This window comes from Podarcis melisellensis, assembly GCF_964234715.1.
Source record: "Podarcis melisellensis genome assembly, chromosome: 1".
NCBI classification, from domain to species: Eukaryota; Metazoa; Chordata; class Lepidosauria; order Squamata; family Lacertidae; genus Podarcis; species Podarcis melisellensis.
The window spans coordinates 88,552,293-88,574,001 of NC_138528.1; the positions used below are offsets into that span (position 1 = coordinate 88,552,293).

General features: G+C 41.8%; 1 long non-coding RNA gene across 3 annotated transcripts; it reads left to right on the forward strand.

Annotated features, from left to right (window-relative positions):
* Positions 1 to 69: 69 nt before the first annotated feature.
* Positions 70 to 20,696, forward strand: LOC309355357. Of its 3 annotated transcripts, XR_014162515.1 has the most exons (5): positions 187 to 630; positions 3,682 to 3,793; positions 5,045 to 5,157; positions 20,189 to 20,317; positions 20,452 to 20,696. It is a non-coding gene; the product is annotated as an uncharacterized lncRNA (long non-coding RNA). The 3 variants fall into 3 exon arrangements; XR_014162514.1 differs by lacking the exons at positions 20,189 to 20,317; positions 20,452 to 20,696 and adding an exon at positions 70 to 140 and having other exon boundaries at positions 533 to 630; positions 5,045 to 5,418; XR_014162516.1 differs by lacking the exons at positions 20,189 to 20,317; positions 20,452 to 20,696 and having other exon boundaries at positions 5,045 to 5,418.
* The last annotated feature ends 1,013 nt before the right edge of the window (positions 20,697 to 21,709 follow it).

The following is a 21,709-nucleotide window of genomic DNA, read 5'->3' on the forward strand; positions in this document are numbered from 1 at the left end:
TCCCATTTAGTTCAGTGGGACTTGCTCATGAAAGTTGTGTGCAGAATTGCAATGCAAAATAAGAAAGAATTTCTGACATATTTTTAACCCAATGGTCTCTTTTTTTATGCTATTCTTTGTTAACTTGTCCCACCCTGCCTGTAAGATTTCCTCTGTACTCTGTGCTATCGCTAGGTAATTTTGGACTCTGGGATTAATGATCTTACAGATGCTTCCACTTTAAATGGTAACTGTATTACTTCAAAATGTGGTAAACTGACCCAGCTGCATTTAGGGTTCCCCAATCTGCAGGGTGGGGCCCTGGACTTTTCCTCTAAAGTCCTATTCTGATGGCTCCATTGTCAGAACACCTTAGTGGACTCTTTTATTCACAGTTCTCTCTGCACTGCCATTTCTGCTATCTTTTTTATCTGTTGCTTTTTAATTCCTCTCACACTCAAGCTCTCCGCCTGCATCAGCACAAGCTTTTCTGTGCTCCCACCTCTCTTGTCTCTTGGATTGCCTTACCAGCATCTGGTGATTTGATTTTCAGACATTAGCAAGTGATACAGTGCCTACCTCTGTGATGAAAAGCTTCACCTGTTGATTCCTACATGCCAAGCTGCAGTTAGAAGAAAGTCAGATACCCATGTCAGTCTGCTAGGTTGTGTTTCTGGCCAGTTGACTATTACCACTATTACTTTTCTTTTCTTCCATTAGTCCCGTCAGTTATGGGCAGCCCTCTGAGGATGATACAGGAGTGGACTCGGTAAACCAAGCTATTTCACACACACACACACACACACCAAAAGATGGGGGAAATAGCTCCAGTTTTTCCTTGCTGAATTCCAAATTTAGAGTTCTCTAATTCCTCTACAAAACCTTAACCCCGTCCCTTTAAATTGTTGTTTTTATGATGCTGTATTTTGGGCACCACTGAAAAGAGGCCTATAAATGAACTAAATGAACTAAACTTTACTGAGAGTAGCAATAATTGTAGCAGAGATTGCCCCCAATGGTCTGTTAAAAAGTCAGGTAGACAACTGCAGTTGGTCTGCATGCCTTATGTTCTGCAGGCCTCATTTGAGATAATGGAGACAAATCATTCAAATGTGAAATGGGAGGAAATGACATTTGGACTTTCATTTTTCACAGAGCTGTTTTACTAATTGATGAATTGCCAACATCCATCTGGGTGGATGTTTCTGTTCCTTTAAGAGGGCAACTGGTGGGGAGGGATTAGCAAATATAAATAATCCCATTCACTTTATAGCTACTATTAGCTTCATAAACTAATAGAAAAATAAGTTTATAAGTTCCATGCTGCCTCTGCTCTCGTTGTCCCAAACATCTACACATATGAACACATGCACACACAATCCAATGGTCCAACTGTGTGAATGATGGATTGATTTTACCCTGATGGAAAAAGGGGGGGGACCACAGAGAGATTTAATCTGTGTTGTGGCAATTTCAGGGGAATTTAAAGCCTCCCTTCCCACAATGTATGGTCCTAGTCTGGACCAGAGAGCACTTTGCTGGCTATTTACTTCCAACAACAATGTGCAATCTCCTTGTTGCATGAATAACATCATGTTGTGTTCACCCCTCAGTTGCAATACTAGACAGTATCTTTCTTGCTTGTGCTGTGTATGTTCCATGTCAAACCACTAGCAGGTTCCAGTTTGTCCCTATTTGTTAACTGAGACCAGGCAGGCAAGCAACTCAACAAGCAACTAAGCAGTAATATCACAGCTGGGTCTACCTCCCAAATCCATGAACTGGGGCCAACAAAATTAGCAAGGTATCCACAGGGATGGGGAACTTGGGGCCCTCCAGATGTTGTTTGACTACAACTCCTATCACCACTGACCTTTGGGTTGTGCTAGCTAGGGATGATGAGAGTTGTAGTTCTACAACATCTGGAGGGCCACAGGTTTCCTATCCTTGCATTAGAGGGAGGTTTGTGGATTGCTAAGCATACAAAATGTTTTAAGGTTGGGACTGGAATAATGGTAACAGTTCTATTGCGTGGACAGGCAGAGTCCCCAGATCCCGCGCAGTCCCCCCCCCCGTCATGTGGAATAACGACTCATGACAATATGCTATGGGATTAAATTGGCCACAACTTTATTAAATTTCAAATGTGGGTAGACCTTGGCTCAGGCATTGGGCGTTCTCCCTCCCCAGTTCCCAGCTGGGGACCTAGGGAGCATCAGGGTTATCCAGTGTGGGGGGGATGGGCCGGCTCTGGAGAACATATGTTCAAGCAGAAATAGCCGCCCCCATTATGCCACCGCCGCCGCTGCAGGGGAGAGCAATGACGACCTTTCAGCGTACGGTCAAAGCCTCCCTTCAGAAACCCCTTTAACGGGGAACCCTGGTATCGCCGCCGCAAAGAGGAAGATGGACTAAAGGATTCCGCCCAAGGCCTGATACCACCAAAGTTGTGACGTTTTGCTACGGGAAAGGCGAAACCTGCCAATGCAGGAAAATTCCTTTCCGGCCCTTTAACAGCGACCTTAATGTAGCAGCGCCCGCATACCTGTGAAGAAAAGTTAACCTGCAAAACCTGTGAAGAAAAGTTAACCTGCAAATAAGACATTAACTGAGGGTGGGTAGGGTGGGAGAAGCTCTGGAGCCAAGAGAGGATTCCCAGGTAAGATCCTCCCTCTATTGTGTGGACAGGTAATCCCTCCCCTACCTGGACTGGTCTCCTTGGCAACGCTTCTCCCAGGTGGGATTGGACAACTGATTTAGGTAGGCGGAGACCTCCAGGTATCCCACCTGAGGGAAGGCGAAGCCAAGCCTATGCTGTTGGAGCCACTCCAGATCTAGGGGCTGTGCGCGTCCTCGCAAAGGGCACCCCCCGTTTTAAGCGGGGAGCGGTCATTGCCAAACTGAAGTAGACCAAAAGGTAGTGCTGTTCCCTTGACCAGAAGTGGGGAGACCTTTCTAGCCCAAGGGCTGCATCACCTCATGGCAAACCTTCTAGATGCTGTAGTAGAAAGCAGGGTTAGAAGAGGAGATGGCCAGAGGCAAAAATGGAGAGCAGTGGATGTGACATGCTTGTACAGTTGCCCCCCACATCTCTCCACCCAGGCAAGCAAGGGGCAAGCTCACACTTCAAAGACACATCCCAGCACTTGAGGGAGGCACAGTGCAAAGCCAGTGAGAGATATGGCCTGGGGAGATTCCTGGGGGCATTTGGCTTTGCTTTCTTCAGTTGTGGGGACACTGAGAGAATCTCCCAGAAAAAAGGCTGAACGGTCCCCAAACACAGTATATATTGTACTCCCTGCCTCCCTCCCTCTCAGCTTTTGATGGCATCTTCTCCTCTGCACCACAGGAGCTCAGGGAAGGTGGAAACAATTAGGCAGAGCTGCAGATCTATGTGGCAATGATGCAAGATTTTAAAATGTGATGATATAAAAAAAGGCTCGCATATTCCTTTCCGTTTCTTTTGGCATCACCTGAGGCTTGAGGCTTCTCACTCCAGCGAACCGCTGGGGACACAAATCCTGATGGCAGTGCTTGACAGCTATGAATATTTCCATATAGCTTATAGATGCATGAGAAGATGTGGGCTGGGCATGTTCTGAGGAAGCTGCCTTTGGTTATTTGTAGATGGGAAAAATGACTTTAAATTGGCCTAATGAAAACAACCTTTAAGGTCTGAAATAATAATGTGCTTGTGCTCAGATTTTCAGAATTTGCCTGACTGTTGAGATACACAAACAGACAGGGAGAAAGGCTGCACACACAGGGGAAAATATTGTCATGGTGAAATGGAATGTCTGAACACCTAAAGCAGGTAATTGAACAATGTTATGGTCACCCTTTTTGCAAAGCATCATACTGAGAAAATATTAGCTGGGCAGCTAAGCCACAGGGCATTTTTAAAATAATTCTGTTTATTAAGAGATTTTCCTCCTTTGTATAACAGAAGTAATAGAGGAAGAAAAGAAACTACATTTCTTCCAAATCCTTATGAGATTCCCTCCACCTTCAGGCAATTTACATGAAGAGTGGAAAACCCCAAAGCCACTTTTGATCTTTTATTTAATTTGTTGCTCTCAAATGCCCTAGATAAGTTTAATTCTGTTCCCACATACCATGATAAATCTGCAGAAAACCACCTGCATTTCAAGGAGGCATCTTTTCTTTCATAGCAAACCTTATATTAAGAATCTCTGCTACTATTTCAGTTGCATTAGGGACTGGGGATCTGTCAAGTTCAGTTTCTTATTTTTCCAAAATCATATTCAGACTGTTTATTTCTTTATTTATCATTTATTTATTACATTTGTACACCGCTCTGCATCTGAAGACCACAGGACAGTTCACAACATAAAAATGCAAAATGTTTCTTGGTCAGTTCTGGGACCCACCCTGAGATCTTCAGTTGAAGAGTGGTATACAAATTTTATATTAGTTTTAATCTTCAAGGAGGTGGCTGTTTGAGAGTTATAGCAACCTTCTTCAATGGTGCTAGGAACCTGCTTTCAAAGAGGTTTGCTCTCTCCAGATCAGCTGATTGGTACTGACAAGGAACCCTGCTTGTAAAGGAACAATTCAGAGCACCTTTTAAAATCCTGTTTGTTCCTTCCTCACTGTTTCTATATTTGCCCCACTCTTGACATCATATATGACATCAGGCATGAGGCAGGTGGGTGTGGTTTGTAGGAAATAGCCTTGCGAGCCAAACAAGGCCCACTGAGTCCCACAGGGCCAGACGTTCCTCAGCCCTGTGGTGTCTAAGGTTGTAGCATTATTCCAGAATACCACAGCTCCATAGTAACACAAATTCTGTATCATGCCACAGCTATATAATGTAACAAAGCGGAATTAATAGCAATAGCTTAGCAATGTGTATTAATCTCATTGCACTGCTCACAAGGAAAAAAATTGGATTGTTGTTGCTGTCCTTCCTGTTACAATGTGTTTTCTTTTAAAAACTCTGTTCCAGCTCAAGTGCACACTTTTTGCTTAGAGTTAAACCACCAAGACCTTGACAGGTAAGAATGAGCAGGTGAGCAGGTGAACTCCTGACCTTTTCTTTCAGTGACCTGAGGAGCTGCAGAAAACAAAACTCAAAACCCGGTGCTCATCTAATTGGAAACCGGCTGAAGAGGCAACCGATATCCAGCAGTCATCACACCCGAGTCAACTAATTAGGTGCATGACTCTATGTCAGGGTAAAAAAACAAAAGCCTTGGTCTAGCCCTTTTGCCGTTCTCGTTCAGTGTAAATTCTCTATAGAAAAACAAACGTGTAGCCTTCCTTAATGTATCTCCTGGCCTGAGGTTGAAAGCCTTGACCTAACATTGTCTTTGTGACTGGACAGATTAGCAACCTGACTATTGCACTCCCGTGAACCATAATCATTAAAAACACAATTCAAAGCTCTGTTTTCCTGAAGCTGCAGGATTTCCTAAATGTTTTGTTTGTATATTTTTAGTTGCTTCCTGTTGTTAGGTGTCATTTAATGACATGGCTGCATGTTCTGATGAATGCTGTAGGAATAACAACTGTTTAACTATTTGTTCATTTTAAACCACAAAGTGGACTGTTTGAGTTCTTGCTGTCCCTCCTGCTGCTCTTTGCCATGGCCACAAGCCCTTCCTTTATTATATATGGCTAGTTTTTTCTCCAACATATATCTTCTATTCAGTAGGACCTTTATTCTTCTGATCACAAAGGGAGTAGAATCTGTTCGACCTGAGAATCCAAACCCCACAAGGAGGAACTGTGACGACTTGGCCTCCCATCTTGAGCGATAGGAGCTTCCTAGGTGCCCCGCAATCTTTACACGCTTTTGAAGAGCAGCTCAATGCTAAACTACATGTCACAGTCACCAAACAAATCAGTGCCCCCATGACAAATTCTCTGCCCCCCTCAGTAACATTTTGACATTTATGAGCGCTTAAAACCTGAAGTGCTGTCCACAGGCTGTGAATATCCCTGGTTCCAAAGCATACTAATTTGATTTCATAGAAGGAACACTGAAGGAAATCGCCATGGGCCACCTGGCACATTGGGAAATGTATTTAGAAATGCCCTGTGGAAGTGCTGCAAAGCAGCAGCATTTCTCTTCTTCCCAGAATTGACAAAGAAACACCAGGGCACCAAGCCTGCAATTTTATTTTCTACGTTATAATGTACGGTATAAAGAAAACCACAACTTGAGTATACTTTTGGTCACCTGTAACAAAGAAAAAAAAACAAGGTGCTATGCTTGAAGGTCTAATCATGCTGTCCTGACAAAACTTTCCCCTCAACATATGTGTGGAGCTTTTTGCTTCTGAAGGCAGGTAACAAAAATAGGCTGATGGGAGGAAGAGGCAAGTCATGTCTGGATCTGATGCTGAAAAGTCAGAATTTGAACTAAACTTAGAAGTGCCACACAGAGTTGGCAGAATTTGGAAGAAGCCTTAGAAGGACGAACTACATGTTCATGGGCAGAGGGAGTTATATATTCAATCTGGATGGATTTCCTGCTGTTCCCCTACAGTCCCCAGGTGGGTTACACCATTAAAACAACTTGCAATCACATTGACCAATGTGGTGGCTAATGATGATGTTGGCTGGGGATGATGGGAGTTGAAGTACACAGGTTCTCTATCTCTGTATAGAGCAGGCGTAGGCAAACTGGGCCCTCCAGATGTTTTGGGACTACAACTCCCATCATCCCTAGCGAGCAGGACCAGTGGTCAGGGATGATGGGAGTTGTAGTCCCAAAAAAACATCTGGAGGGCCGAGTTTGCCTATGCCTGGTATAGAGGCTTTCTACACCAATGAAAGGAGGTACAGGCAGAAATGGAGCAGTTAGTGCTATAGGTACATTTCTGAAGACTAATATTGAATAATACCTACTTTTTACTTATACCACACATTTTTAACTGATCACCCCAAAAAGGTAAGCATTTCTCATAGACTGAGCAGTTCCCACTATTGATTTTCTGTTGGTATTAAAAAACAACAACAACCCACAATTAAAAAAAAATCATTCCTAAAAGTGAGGGCTACACAGTGATCATGACAATTATGATAATAAGAAGCCAACAGCAGCGGAATAATTAAATCAAGAGAACATATTGTCTTTGTTAATTAGTTGCCGGTTATAAATCTAAAGCTGTGTTTCTATGCGTATTTAAGTAGAAAAAAATCACACACCAAATGAGGGTTTGCTTACAAACATATGCTTATATGTTCAAATCGTTACCCATCACGTTAGTGTGGCAGCACCTACAGTTTGGAACTCTTTGCCCACTGACACCTGGCAAGTATGTTTGCTGTGCTCTTCTCAGTGCCTACTTGAAGCACTTTTGCTTAGGCCAACCTGTCTGGACAGGTGGGTGCGGACATTTTTAAATCTATTTTACCATTAATTTTAATTACTGTTAAATGTTTTTAACCATTTTCCTGACAATTTCAACATTTACTGTTAAACCACCTCGGAGGTTATATTCCAATCAGGCAGCATATAAATTTTAAATCAAATGAATAACACATATCAGGTAAGGGCCATCGCTCAGCAGCAGGGCACCCGCTTTAGATGCAGCAGTTCCTGAGTTCAATCCCCAGCGAATCCAGGTAGACGCTACGTGAGGCTGCCCTTGAGACTGACCCAGAAATTCCAGAGGGTTTAGAATGCCACGGCAAGACTCCGTAGGATCACATTCACCCGGTGCTATACCAACTGCACTGGCTCCCGGTGGAGTACAGGATCAGGTTTATGGTGCTGGTTTTAACCTTTAAAGCCCTATATGGCCTAGGACCCTCGTAGCTATGGGACCACCTCTCCTGGTATGTCCCACAGAGGACCTTACAGTCTTCAAATAAAGACATCTTGGATATCCCGGGCCACGGGGAGGTTAGGCTGGCTTCAACCAGAGCCAGGGCTTTTTCAGCCGTGGCCCCAATCTGGTGGAACGCTCTGTCACAAGAGACTAGGGCCCTGTGGGACTTGACATTTTTCTACAGGGCCTGCAAGACAGAGCTGCTCCACCAGGCCTTTGGCCAAGGCACAGCCTGACCCCCTCCTTTGGTAATCCTCATAGAACTCTAGCCCAATGGTTGCCATTGATGGACATGCTCTATGTCCTCACACCATTAATTTGATTCTGAATTGATTTTAGAATGAATTGATTTTAGAATGTATTTAAATTAATTGATTGTGATTTTATGTAAACTGTGTTATTTTACTGTTGTTAGCCGCTCTGAGCCCGGCTTCAGCTGGGGAGGGTGGGATATAAATAAATTATTATGATGATGGTGATGATGATGATGATTAGAGCTGGGAAAGACTCCTGCTTGAAAACCCCGGGAGTTGATCCAGTTAGTGTAGACCAGTGTTTCTAGCTGTTTCCAGACTACAGTTCCCATCACCCTTGATCAGTGGTTTTGCTAGCTAGGGATGATGGGAGTTGTAGTCCAAAAACAAGTTGGAGACCCAAGTTTGGGAAACACTGGTGTAGACATTACTGAGCTGGAAGGACCAATGGATCTGACTTTGTAGAAACCAGTTTCCAGTTGCTACAATGAGTGAGATATTCATCCCTTTGGGTGCATCCTTGAGAAAAGAAGAGATCTTATATTGTACCAAAAGTAGTGGAGAGATCAGTTCCACATGAGAAGTGAATGACATAAAATTAGCAAGATTAGATGCCAGGGGCTAAATCAGCACAATTAGAGGGAAGGGACTAAAAGGTCAGTGCATTTTAAAAGGTTGATATTTATGTTATGCTTTCCTGTCGATGGACTTTGGATGTGCTTTTGCTGCTGTCTATTTTTACACTTACATTGTTTTAGTCTGCTGGTCCTGTTTTCTCTCGCTCTGATGATTTTTAGAATTGTTCTGTTTTAGATGATGTTGCTTATTCTTTTGTTATTTGTAATGTTATAGATGTCGCAAGGCTGTGGAAGGCGGCCTTTGAATGCGGCAAATAAGTAAATAAGGCAACTAGGTGGCAAATACACAGCACAAACTTGCCTTTCTGAAGAACAGAATTTGCTAAATTTCAGGAGAGATTGGTTCATTCTGTCTTCTGCCTCACCCTTGGCTGCACAGCAGAGAGCATCCACATTCTTCTCAGCTTTGAGGTTTCCCCCTGACAGGGATATTGTCAATAGTTGCTTCTGATACCACTTGGATAGACATATTGAGATGCTCCTTGCCTGTGCAGCTTCCACACAAATAGTGGAGGTTTTCACAACTGTGTGGAAAGACACCTTGGCTCCATCCTGACCTTTTCCAGCATGGCAGATCAGGAGGTTGATTTGCTCTGTTAGACTCCTCTCCATCATTCCATATGGGGCTATATTCTGCCTCTCTTTTCTCTCTTCTCTATCTGTGAAGTTTATGGTCTAGGTAACACATGAGTGGGTTAACGTGTGCAATCCATTATTAACCCTTTCTATTCTGTATGCTTCAGCAGTGGCATTTCAAGCTGCAAAACCATTTTGTTCCTTCAGAAATCGTTTTATGTTGGTGTGTGATACCTTCTTCCCATTTTTTTGTGCACTCCTCTCTCTCTCTCTCTCTCTCTCTCTCTCTCTCTCTCTCTCTCTCTATCTCTATCTCTCTCACACACACACAATTGCTGCAAAGTTGTGGTTATTGCTAAAGCAGGCAAACTTGTTATGCCTGACTCTCCGATGGCAGTTCCCTGACAAAACTAATACTGCTTGCGTGTTGAGTCCCACAGTTGCCACCCCCAATAATTCACACTTCACACATCAATTTTTGTTTGGGTTTTTGGCATAATTTTGGCCACAACTTTATTCAAATACAAAATACGTGAGTGGTTGCTTAGGCATTGGTTATGACTATCTGTCCATGCCCTCAGGGACAGAGCTGGCATTCCGGACACCAGCGGAAGCCAGAGGCATTCCGGACACCAGCGGAAGCCTTAGTGGGAAACAAATATTGGGTGAGCAAATGAAGCTGGGCATCAGTCCCTCACTACTCACCCTCATGTTCCTTTGGGGCTTGCACGGCCCAAGTCCGATGCCAGGGACAAGGACGAAAAGAATGGCAAGCCCCTGGATTCCTTTAACGGAATTCCCTTCACATCATTTGGAGGGGTAGGCACTTACCCCTCCAAGAACCACCTTAACCAATGCCTAACCGCCAACCTTACAAGTTGTGACGATTTGCTACGCAGTAGGCGAAAACCAATGGCACAAGCCAATCAGCCAATGGCAAAATTCCTACTGTGCCCCGCACCAAGGCAGACGACACCATGACAGGCATAGCAAGGTCAAGTGATCAGGAAAACCTCCTATTAAAGGGAGGGAGGGCGGGTGATCCGAAAGCAAACGGCCAAGAGGAAGTCCAACCCCTGGCTCCCCATATTTATAGACTCTAACCCCTCCTCTGAATTTAGCAACATACAGAACTCCCCAGCAACCCAATATTAACCCTTTAGCAGGCTTGGGTTTTCCTCAAATCTGCCTAGTCATGGCAAGGTGGCATGTTTCCCCAACCGCAACCCATGCTCTCTGGTTAGGGAGAACACGCTTTCCATATTGGGCAGTTCTATGCTTTCCAAAGTTAGCCAGGTATCCTTAGCCAATGCAGTTCTGTCTGTGTGTTCCCAATGGGCTCCAGTCAAGATCCCAAGAGTAGTATTGCTAATCCCTCCCAAATTAGCTTCTCTGCCACTACAAGTGCAAGACATGTGTGCAGGCACGCTAGCAAACCTGACAACAGAAGGGAACACAGAGTTGTGAATCCTAACCAGCCAGAATGTTGTTTTCTCAGCTAGTATCAGGAATTCAAGGATGTGAAGCTCAAAACAAAACAAAACAAAACAATAGAGTTATGTTAAACATCAGCAATATTTGTAGTATAGTATACATGTGTGTGCTATGAACTTAGAATTTCCTTCATATATCTGACCAAAGACCATCTGTTCCAGTATTATATTTCAGCTGTAGCTAGATCCAGAGGGAAACTTAGAATGGATACCCCATTTTTTGTTCTAGCACCTAGTGCCCATATTTAAGCTGTTAATAGCCATTGACAGGCATTCTCCATGAATGGGTCTAATTCCTTTGCTGGGGGTATGTAAGGAAACTGACACTGGGGACAGTGCGGAATCAGAAGTTATGATGTGTATCTCCCTACCTGTGCAATGCAGGGATGGGAAACCTGAGGCAATGCACTTCTTGTTGGACTACAAGGACCATCATTCCTAACTACAGTGGTAACTCGGGTTAAGAATTTAATTCATTCTGGATGTCCGTTCTTAACCTGAAACTGTTCTTAACCTGAGGTACCACTGTAGCTAATGGGGCCTCCTGCTGCCGCTGCACTGCCACCGCATGATTTCTGTTTTCATCCTGAAGCAAAGTTCTTAACCCGAGATACTATTTCTGGGTTAGCGGAGTCTGTAACCTGAAGCGTATGTAACCTGAAACGTCTGTAACCCGAGGTACCACTGTATTGAAGATGGTGGTTTGTGCTGATAAGAAGTTTAATGTTCCCCATCCCTGATATAAGGAATATAAAACAGATGTATGATTGGTATAAATTTTGTATTGGAAAAATTGAATAAAAATAATTTATAAAAAATAAATAAATAATAAGCTTTAATCAGTTAGCAAGTCAGGGATGGACCACCTCTGGAAAGGGCTTTTCCATCTCCCCATCCCCAGAGTGATCTACCATCACCATCTAGTCTGAGGAAATGTACAACTCAATGTGTTTTAATGTTTCTTGTAAGCTACCTCCTTATAGGTATTGTATGCTGAACAGAGTATACTAGTAGGATCTGTCATGGTATCAGATCAGATCAGAATGGCAAGGTGGATGCAAACTTTTCTCATAGTGCATACTTTTTTTCATAATTATATGAAGCTAGGAACATCATTAAAGCTTTCACCATTTAATGAAGGATCTCTTGTTTCAATAACTTCAGGAAGCAGCTGTCCATGGGAAAGAGTAATTACTTTTAGTGAACCTACTACTGGTGACCAGCAAATTAGTCTATCCAACCGCTAGAATCTACCTAGTAACCATGTTGGATCTGGAGGTAACTCTCATGTAACAATGGCTGTCACATAAAGCGAACTCACCCAGCAATGCCAGGGTTTGGGTCAAATGACATTTGGCAAACTTAATCAGTGTCTCATTGATTATTTCATCAAGAAAACTTTGCTCACACTGCAACTAGATTATGATGGATGCACTATGAAAATACTTGTGATGGATTCCAGAGTTTATTGGAGCAAAAACTGACATAAATGCAATATAGGGACCATTTTCAATGTACCTAAATGGCCGTGTGATTTTCAATCATGTCTTGCTCCCACAGCTGTCTCTGTTTAATAATATTAATCATTTCTATAGGACTTTCCAATGTACAATGTGCTGTACAGTTTTTTATCACATTTCTCATTGTCCTGCCCTGAGGAAATATTTGAACCTGGATCTCTCACATCAGAACTCAATAAACTACCCACCACAACATATAGGACAACATATAGAAAGTAACAAATGAATGAGTTGAGTACCTAAATTAACCAGTGAGGTCCACATGGCCACCTGTGGGAATAGGTGTTCTTTATCATGCCACCTGTCCTGGGCAGTAGCTCATGTCCCAACCTAGAAGAAGAGGAGCCTGACAGATCAAAGTGACCAGCATCAAATGCCACGAAACAGCTAGACCAGGGGTAACCCTGCAGATGCTGCTGCACTGAAACTCCCTTCAACAGCTGACAGCTAGTCATGTAGTTTAGTCAAGGTTTTAGCATTGTTCAAATGTCCATATAAGCCAGGACTCCAAGCAAATTTTCCTATCTACCACCCTACCAATTTCACATTCTGGCAGTTTGGCAACCTGATGAGGATGCAAATCATTCCTTCAGAATGTTTTGATTTCTTTTCTTTTTTCCCTTTGTGAGCTTGGGTCAAGTGTAGAAACCTCCTTGTGTTCAACTGTTAGTACACATCAGGTTCACCATTGCTCAGTCCAGTGTTTCTCACTCTCTCACTCATCCCCTCATCATTCCATTCACTCATCAGCAACAGTACATCACAAATAACCACACCTGTCCACAGAAATCAGATTGGATAAGCACAGAGGGAATATAATAATTTGCTTTTTCTGAAAAGCATGCCCAACCAGAAGTTTCATTAAGTTCAATGGAGCTTACACCCAGGTAAGTGGGCACAAGACTGCCACCATCAATCCTTTCTGGAACTGTACTGAAGCAGGAATAGGTGTTTTTATTTTCTTCCCCCTTTTCTTTGACCTTGAGTTTCTTTCTTTAAAGAGATCAACCCAGTTCTTTTTTCATTATAAACTGGGGAAATCTAGCTTGTTTCTTGTGGGTTTTTTGTTTTTTTGTTTTTGCATTGATGGCTGAGGCTGCAAACACAGAGTGGGGTTTATTCTTATTACATGTCTGGTATATTGCTTTGTATGGGAGGTTTCCATACTATCTGGAAGATAATGTCTGTGGTGGGGCAGACTACACATCAACTTTCTAGTTCCAATGTCCATTGAAGAAAAAATTGAACATGTGCAAGGTTTCTCCAAATTTGTGTCTTTGGGTCTGGGCCTCATATCTTTTAAGTAATGGGCCTGTCTGCAAAAATTGGGCAGAAAGAGAATTCTCAGCTCTTTTGCAATCCAATTGTAACCCTATGCTAAAAATTATGTAACGCAAGGAACATGTTATGTAGGACTGCTGAAGATGCAAACAAAAATAACAGGCTGTCCTTATAATTAGCTAGGATAAGACGACAGTTTTCTGGTACCCTTTAAGAGTAGCAAACTGTCAATTATTTGGCTTGTTATAATAGCACAATAATATTTTTCCATCCCTGGAGGTACTGATGCCCATCTGTTGTCATTTGGATTTTCTGCTTAGGGCACTGATATATCTGTGACAGAATTTAGTCTAGTTACTAGCCACCATAAAACATGTTTACCTTACAAGGAACTGTATCCGTAGCAAGCAGCAACATAGTGTGGAGTTGTAATTTCTTCATGCTGCTCTTCTTATAATGTAGTAATTATCACTCATTACCAATTTCCAACACAGTTCTGGAGAGGGTCACAGTGAACATTCATACATTTTGCAAAGGCGTGGGGTGTAACATGCTGTGTTTTTCTTACCTTGGAATATTGATTGCCTTACTGTAATGTATGTTGGAGCCCTAATAAGAAAAGGAGGGTGGGGAAGAAAACTTGGATGGTCTAGAGCAGTTTATTAGTAAGGCTGAGGAGAAATAATGAAGCAGAGCAGAAATAATTACAGTTAGCACATATTTAATTGATGTGAGAATGATAAGTAACACTGTGAATATTTGGACAGATTTGTTAAAGTGTCTGGCACAGTTTCTCAACTCTCCAGTAGGGCTTTAAATAAGACATTTAAATGGAAGCCTGCATTTTTAACCCATTGTAAACAAAGAAAACATGCGGAAGTGGGGAGGGGGGTCTCTCAGAAATGTCCCTGTAACACTGCAGCATTTAGAATGCATTTCTTGGATATTGCCTTTGTCTACTGCATTTGTAAGGACTTCCTATGTCAGCAACATGTAGCCATGCACTGTCAGTAGCGGGTGCTGAGAAATTGAGCACAGTTTACTAAGAGTGCCTGCAGACTGTCACTATCTTTTGGGAGGAATTCAAGCGCATGCCAGAAATTAAGTTTTCTGCAATTAAAGTGGACTAAAGGGCTCTGTTACCCTAGCACAACTTTTCTTTTTTTCAAGGTTTCCCACTTTGACCGTGCAGAGAAATATTTGAAGTCAATTTGTTCAGGACCTTTTCTGTGGGGTTTCAGACTTGTGGTTTATATATATATACAGTTATGAACAGTATGACCTTAAAATTCTTATAACAAGCAGCATATAAATACTTTTGTATAAACAAATAAGCAAGTTTTGCATAGGCAAATCAGGATGAATGCTAGATAAACAGGTCATCTGAAGGAGCCCTAACTTGAAATCACTCAGGATATTGAGAATGTTTTAAGTATGCACCTAAAAATGTTAATGGTTTAGAGATATACTCTTGTGAGGCCTGCAGGTATCTGCTGTGTACACTCTGTGATACAATTTGCTTTGATTTGATGTGTGAAGAGGACTCTTCTGTACAAACCCCCCCAGAAATTTCAAATGTAAGGTAATGTCTATCCTCATAACAACCTGTCTATGCACTGAGGTCATCTTTAGAGGCTCTCATCCAGATGCCCCTGTCATCCGTGTGAGTCCACCTTGCACATTTTTGCTTGTGCATAATACATTGACCACAACTGTGTTTCAACATGGGTGTCCTTTCTATAACAGAGTTGCAAATATTTTGGAGGCTACATAAACATAATCAAAGTAATGGTGAAAGGTTTCACTTATACACTAACAGAATGATAAAAGTGTCACATCAGAGGGACTCCATTCATATTTTTTAAAACATACACAGAACAACTCAGTTTTACAATTTCACTCTAAAATTCTGGCTAAAGTGGCAGTGAGCAAAATATCGTTTGCAAATGAAATACCTACATTTCAGAGTACAAAACAGTAATTCTACATGTCTTTCACAGTCTTTGATGAAAGGGATTATACATACATATATATTTCTTCAAAAGTGCTGCATTTATTCCAATGTCCATTTCATGCTAAGGCAACTTTCACCATTATAACATAATTATAGTAGAACAAGAAATCCCTTATTGATGCCAAGATCTCATTTAAGTGTTTACATGTTTCCCAGTTAGATTGCACCTTGTATTTGATCTGGCTTTTGTTGTGGTTACTGATAGTTATCCTATCTCACTAATGCGTTTACTGAAATCTCATTACTGGAAGTGCATTTGTAAGAAAGCTAGGGAAGAAGGCATAAGCCCCTTGATTTGTGCAGACAGCAAGTGTGACAAACAACTTCGATAAACAGCACAAAGGGATAGATCCAAAAAAAAGAGGTCTAAAATGTTATGCACCAAAATGCTTGCATGGAGTAGGATAGGCATTTGTCCTACTTTGCAGAGTACAATCTCCCATTTGCCACAGGACAGTCCTCTGTTTGAAGAAGTCCTCTATTTGAAGAGCTATCTAGATCAGTTCAAAGGCAAAGCACCCTAAGGAGAAGGATGCTCTTCTGAAGTTGTTCACCCATAGCTACCTCATGGACAAGAGGCTGAGTGAGCAGTTAGTTCGCATAGTCACAGTCTTCCTCACAATGGCATGGGTGTCTATTTAAATTATAGCACTTATTTCTAAATTATCTCCACATCTAAATTAGCAACTGCAGATATTATAAAAATTGGTGTGCCCTCCTTCATCCCTCATTTTGATGGTGATGTGGCCACCTTACTTCTATGCCAGATGGGGAATGGGTTACAATGAACTACCCCTGAGGATAGGCGAGGAGTTTTGAAGCTGAGATTAAGTTTACTATTTTCATTTCTGGCACAACTGTACAGAGCTGTTGTGGTTTTTAAACAATATTTTAATCTTACAGCCAACTACTGATAGCATCAGCATTGGATTGCATCTCGTTTGCAAGGAGAAATTATCTCGCTTACAACAGGCAAAGCTGTTTCAAAGCAAAACCCCTTGCTTCTCAAAGTGTTATTCTGCTTTCATTTCTCACTTGTGTGGTCTCCTCAGATACGCCCCAAAGGGTGAGGTCAGCATTATGTGAAATTTACATGGTTAATGAACCTTTTACAAAAGCAAATGAAACAAAGCAATCACAAGCTGCTCACAGCTGAAAGCAAAACCATATAAGTAGGAATACCAAGAAGTAAGATATAAGGGCCAACCATTTTCCTTTGAAAAGCACGCTGAAAATGTTTTGGAAACATTTGTTTGTACTAAAGAATTAACTATTTTTTTCCTGAAAAGAAGGACTGGAAAAGCTGTGTTGAGAATAGGGATGTTGGAAGACATCAATTTCCATTCTACCCTGTTTCTGGGTGGGGGGGGGACCAATGATATTCACTGGAATCAGGACATTGGAGGAATAAGCAAGCATCAGCCATTTCTGTTCCTGTTTCCCCTGGAATTCTCCAACATCCAAAGTTGGGAAGAGAAGCAAGATGAGAGGTTATTAGTTTAAATCTTTTGGAGTCTTTTTTTCCTGTGATAAAATGTTCTTTTTTCCAGTCCCAGGGTAAAGGTAAAGGTAAATGGATCCCTGACCATTAGGTTCAGTCATGACCGACTCTGGGTTTGCGGCGCTCATCTCGCTTTATTGGCCGAGGGAGCCGGCGTACAGCTTCCAGGTCATGTGGCCAGCATGACTAAGACTCTTCTGGCGAACCAGAGCAGCACACGGAAACGCCGTTTACCTTCCCGCTGGAGTGGTACCTATTTATCTACTTGCACTTTGACGTACTTTCGAACTGCTAGGTTGGCAGGAGCAGGAACTGAGCAACGGGAGCTCACCCCGTCGCAGGGATTCGAACTGCCGACCTTCTGATCAGCAAGTCCTAGGCTCTGTGGTTTAACCCACAGCACCACCCGTGTCCCAAGTCCCAGGATAGAACAGAGTAAACTCTAGTTAGTGGTCAGAAATGGCAAAGGGCGCAGGAAGTGGCCTGGGGGTTGAGAAGATACTTTCATTTCCCTTTTGGAATACAGCAATGGCATAAATACCCACATTCCTTAATATCTCCAGTGGTGATTCAGCCCAGCCAGGTTTGAACATGGACTGTCTTAGTAAACATGTTAACTTTTCTTTTTCCGTTTTTTAAATAGGATTTTCTTATAAAAACTCCTCTGAAACTGAAATGGGATTATTGTTTTTCATCAACCCAAGACAATGGCAGCTCAACAGCAGCTGGATGTTAATATTTCATGTGGTGACTTTCATTCAGACCTGTCTCAACAGCATAATTGCATTTTGTCACCAATGTTGGAAATAACGCTTATTAAACCTGGGGTGATGGCCACAGAGGGCCTTTCCACTATGTTTCAGAAACATCTGACTTTAAAGTTGAGTTAAGAATTTAGTACTTAACCTTTCTTCTGTTCCTTTGTTTTTGTTGTTCTTTTTTTACTGGGGGGAGGCTGACTTGCTAAGGATAGACTAATAGGTTCAGAAGCATTAAAAAGTGGGTTGAACCTTTCACCAAGGCATGGAACTGTTTTGACATGCAAAATAAAATATGAGTAATTGGTTTCGACTACTTTTGGGGGGCTTTTTAATTAACACTGGTCCAGGTTTCTTCAAGAAAAAGCTTTAGACAGTCTTCTTCCTCCCCCACAAATGATGCTTCTTATCCTGTTTCTGCAGACTACAAGGAGTCAGTCAATTTTGATTTCTGTGACATTACAGGACTGGGGAAGGGGAGAAAGAAGAGGGAAAACAGTTGTGGATGTTCATACATTCATGCTGTATTACTGAGACAAGGTAGAAAATTAACCTTCCCCCCATTATGAAAGTAGAACTAAATGTGAGCCAATGGAGCTGCTTAATAATACACCAGTGAAAGTAGAAGAGGAGTCAAGTCTTCTAGTCCCTTATTGTATGCTTTGGTTTCTCCTTGGGCATCAAATGCACACTTTCAAAGAAGACAAAAAGGGTGCTTGTGGTGTGGATGAGTGACTCACAAGAACTATAGGGCAGCTATTTATTTTAAGTGTGCTTTCTTCACTTTTCTTAAAAGCAAACCCAAAAAGCTAACAATAAAAAGTATTAATGAAGAAAAACCAAGAAAGCAGTAAAAAGGACTTAATAAAGCAATACCACCACCCCAAAAATCCATTCCATTTCATTTACTGGTGTTCATTTCTAGGACCGCCAGTTGTAGCAGGAGCTATGCAATAAAGTTCTAGCAAAGACTCAGTAGCCAATGAGAAGCTTATATCCTCCCTCCTTTGCTTGGTCATCTGCTGGATCACTGATGGTAGCAGAATCTTCTCCCTCCTCTCAAGCAGACCTTTCTTCTTGAGGAGATCCCTGATGAGGAATGTTGTTGTTGTTGTTGTTAATATGCCACCCATCTGAATGGGTTGCCCCAGCCACTCTGGGTGGCTTCCAACAAAATATTAAAACACAAGACTCCTGGCATCCATGCAAGTGCTGCTCTGCCATCTCTGGGCTTTCCACCAGTTCCACTGGCACTTTTGAGGACAGTTCTAGAAGGTGGAGAACCAGGGGTCAAGGTAGGACTTGAGATAGGGTACAAGACCTTCCACATCTACATTTATTTTGCAAAGATTTAATTTCTGTGCTTTGAATATTCTATGTTTGCCTCCCCCACACTTTCATACAATGGGATGAACAGTTTTCCTTTATTGTTTTCTACCCTTCCATGTAGTCGCTTAGTAAAAAGGAAATCTCCATGGATCTGGCTGAGTGCCAGCCTTCCCTGTGCATATCAGCCCCCATGCCTGGTTAGCTGTGAAGGTCACTACATCACAAATGGTGATTTGACAACCCTTCTTTCATGTTCTGAATCCATGGAAATGGCAAAATGTCATTGAGACCATTGTTAACACAATGAATCATTGTCTTTTGAGTTCAGATGCTTTTGAACTCAAAGACAAATCAAATCTCGGATAAAATTTCTTGTGGAAGACCTCAGAAAACCACAAGGGAAAGGGTATCTGAGCAGCTTTTGACAAGCTAAGGATCCTCCTCTCTAAAACATGTAAGACTTCCTTCTAAGGAGCAAAGCTGCCCTTTTCTTCCACGGAATCATTAACCGTTCATGAAAAGCTAACTACTATGAACTTTGGTACAAGTTGTGAAGAATCTGAAGGTGTGTTTCAAATGTATGTTAACACATCACGTTGGCTAAAGTGTCATACATCAGTTTGAAGACTATTTTAGTTTTATAATGGCTTGTTCTTATAACCTAGATTCTGTTTCTGAAAGTTGATGCTATTACTGCTTGTCTTTCTGCCACCTTTCAGATTATCCGTTGCCACCTACAGAACTGACTACTTGGCTGCCTTTTGCCACTTAAATTTATCTGACACAAAAAAAATGAAATGGGGGGGGGGGAGAGAGAGAAAAGGGAACTGTGATGGAAATGCCAGTGACAGATTAACAATAAGTGATATGTATGCCATTCCCTATCATTTCCAGAAACAGGTCCTGCTGAATTCAGTGGGGCTTACTCCCAAGTAATTTATTTAACACTCCAGTCCAAAACATACAATTTGGGTGTAAATCCAGTTATTCAGCTTATTTGCATAAAAGCATATAAAAATGATAATCTCTTTATCCCTTGTTAGGGAGACTGTAGTGACTTGCAGCACTACCAGTTAGGTTTATCTATGTGGATCAACTTGCCAAGGGGTATATAATGCCTGTCTGTCCATGCCCGTGAATCTACAAGAACTGTGGGTGACCCCCTACAAAAAGTAATTATATTCCATTTTGTTATATATTGCATTCATCATTATATATTTATATTTATTGTTTCTGCAATCTGTATCTGGAAAATTGGTGTGTCGGCTCCCTAAATAAGCATTAATAATCTCTTCTCTCATTAAAGAACCTTAACTTCAGGCATACTTGAGTTCTCCAAGGACAGCAGAAAAGAAAATTGATCATCTTTTCTTCAAACAAGGTTCAATTGCCATAAAATTGGAACTGGGGGGGGGGGAATCTCTGCACTATAGAAATATAATTGTGCTTGGAGAATTTTCAAAACGACTTCTTGGAAACATATGAAACAAGTTAAATTATCTGCTTCGTTTGCACTGTTTACATGAGGGGGGAAATTACAAAACACTCGACTAGATACTTTATTCTAAAACAGCATAATATTAAATAATTGCTGAAGGACCACAGCAGGTTTTTTTGTATTCTGTTTTGACAATATTACTATGGATTGTGCATGTGGGTGGGTGCGTGCACATGTGTGTGAGAGAAGCAAAGCTTTTGGCCACATTTACACTTAGGATTCCTTTGTGGGTCACATGCCACTGGTCAAAAAGCATGTGCTGTGAAATGTGGCCACCTCCATGCACACGTCTCATAATTCTGGGAGGTAGGATTTGAACCTGTGGCCCCAGATGGCCATTTCAGGATAATATTCCATGTCTGAACACAATTTCCCCACATTTCTATTTCCCCTCTTTATTATTTCCTCTGCATCAGAAACATATGCCAGATACTCCATTATATTGCACCAGAATCCAATGGAATTGAGGAACAAATGAATGTATAAACAAATGCACCACTGCTGCCATCAAATTCTTAGGTGTATTGGGAAGGGGGCATAGGAAATCACCTGAGGGAGCTGGTGCAGGCCCTAGTAAGGAGGAGTTAACCTCCTCTGCAGTAAAAGATTGGTTGTTACCAGGTTTGCTCTGCTTTGCTTTCCAGGGGATGCAAATTAAGATGGGCATCACAGTGTTCATCCCCATTTTAAAAACACAAGGTTTCAGTATGTTCAATGAATTCATATAAGCAATAGTTTTTCAGTGCAATCCTATGGACATTTACTCAGAAAAAAGTCCAGTTGGTTTCTATGGACCCTACTCCCAGATATACAGATACAGAGTTGCAAGCTTACATTGTAATCCTATGCATAACTTACTCTAAAGTAAGCCAAGCTGTATTCAGTGGGATTGTGTTCTAATAAAGTGTGTTCAGGACTGCAGCCAAAGGCAACTAGGTTATGGATTGCTAAGATCCCACTGTTTGATTGTTCAGTGCATTTGTTCATTTATTAGTTGAGTGCCTAACCTCAGAGCTTTTCTTATGAAGGTGTTTATTAATCTTTTGTGAGGAAGGAAGCAGAACAA